Below are 1,286 nucleotides of genomic sequence, written 5' to 3' on the forward strand. Positions count from 1 at the left end.
TTCAGTTTCTTCACCCTGAGCTTCAATTATTTTCTGTACGACCAGGCGGTATCTTCAGACATTAGTGTACGAAGATAAGAATGAATTTGTATTGTCGTCTAGTGCAGTGTTGAGGCTGGTACCCACCAGTTTTGTATTTGTTGCTGTGTCGGCAAGTAAGCCGAAGTTAAATTTCATCTGAAACTTCCTGGCAGATTAAAACTGTGTGCCCGACCGAGACTCGAACTCGGGACCTTTGCCTTTCACGGGCAAGTGCTCTACCAACTGAGCTACCGAAGCACGACTCACGACCGGTACTCACAGCTTTACTTCTGCCAGTACCTCGTCTCCTACCTTCCAAACTTTACAGAAGGTCTCCTGCGCAGGAGAGCTTCTGTAAAGTTTGGAAGGTAGGAGACGAGGTACTGGCAGAAGTAAAGCTGTGAGTACCGGTCGTGAGTCGTGCTTCGGTAGCTCAGTTGGTAGAGCACTTGCCCGTGAAAGGCAAAGGTCCCGAGTTCGAGTCTCGGTCGGGCACACAGTTTTAATCTGCCAGGAAGTTTCATATCAGCGCACACTCCGCTGCAGAGTGAAAATCTCATTCTGTAAATTTCATCTGCTGAACACTTTAGTACCCGTATTCCACATCTTCCGTTGGAGCTTACCTCATCTATAATTTTATAACAAATCCTACCACCGCATAAACCTAGCTTCTTCAAAAACATATCGACACGTTTGACTGTTAAAAGTTTTTATTTATAAAATCCATTGCTGCACGTTCGGTTGTGTAGCCGTTTTGGAAAGGAGTAAATCATAAATCTTGTGCTCCAATAATCTAAAAGTTAAAAAAATATCTGTCAGTTATGTATATGTCATTGCCACATGATGAATGTTTTTAAAATTCTTTCAAGGACACATTCCACTTGAGAACGACTGAACGACGGAAACTGCAATAGAAGATTTTACAAAAAATTTGTTCACGGACAAGAGTCATGTCTTCAAAAGATTTTACATGAAGAGAACCTCTGCCACCAGAAATTAATTGCATTAGCCAAGAATACAGCGGATACCGATTTTTATGATGTGGAAAGAAGGCGAGGAATGGTTATTTAATTTAAGTGCGATACGATGAAGTATATTATCATTATGAAACTTTATTTTCTAGCAGTTTAAACCACAATCATTAAATAGAAGAAGGACATTTTAATTGTCTCTGTGAAGCTCCATTGGAGCAGCGTTACTTACCGAGCAGAGGGATCTTTAATCGATGACATGACATCATATCCCGCTTACGGCAGTAGAAATTT

At 41.2% G+C, this 1,286-nt stretch overlaps 2 non-coding genes across 2 annotated transcripts; one reads left to right on the forward strand and one right to left on the reverse strand.

The window, feature by feature from the left end:
* Positions 1-205: 205 nt before the first annotated feature.
* Positions 206-280, reverse strand: Trnas-uga (transfer RNA serine (anticodon UGA)). Its single transcript has one exon. It is a non-coding gene; the product is annotated as a tRNA-Ser (tRNA).
* Positions 281-442: 162 nt separating this feature from the next.
* Positions 443-517, forward strand: Trnas-uga (transfer RNA serine (anticodon UGA)). Its single transcript has one exon. It is a non-coding gene; the product is annotated as a tRNA-Ser (tRNA).
* The last annotated feature ends 769 nt before the right edge of the window (positions 518-1,286 follow it).

The sequence above is a fragment of the Schistocerca cancellata genome, chromosome 10 (genome assembly GCF_023864275.1).
Source record: "Schistocerca cancellata isolate TAMUIC-IGC-003103 chromosome 10, iqSchCanc2.1, whole genome shotgun sequence".
NCBI lineage: Eukaryota > Metazoa > Arthropoda > Insecta > Orthoptera > Acrididae > Schistocerca > Schistocerca cancellata.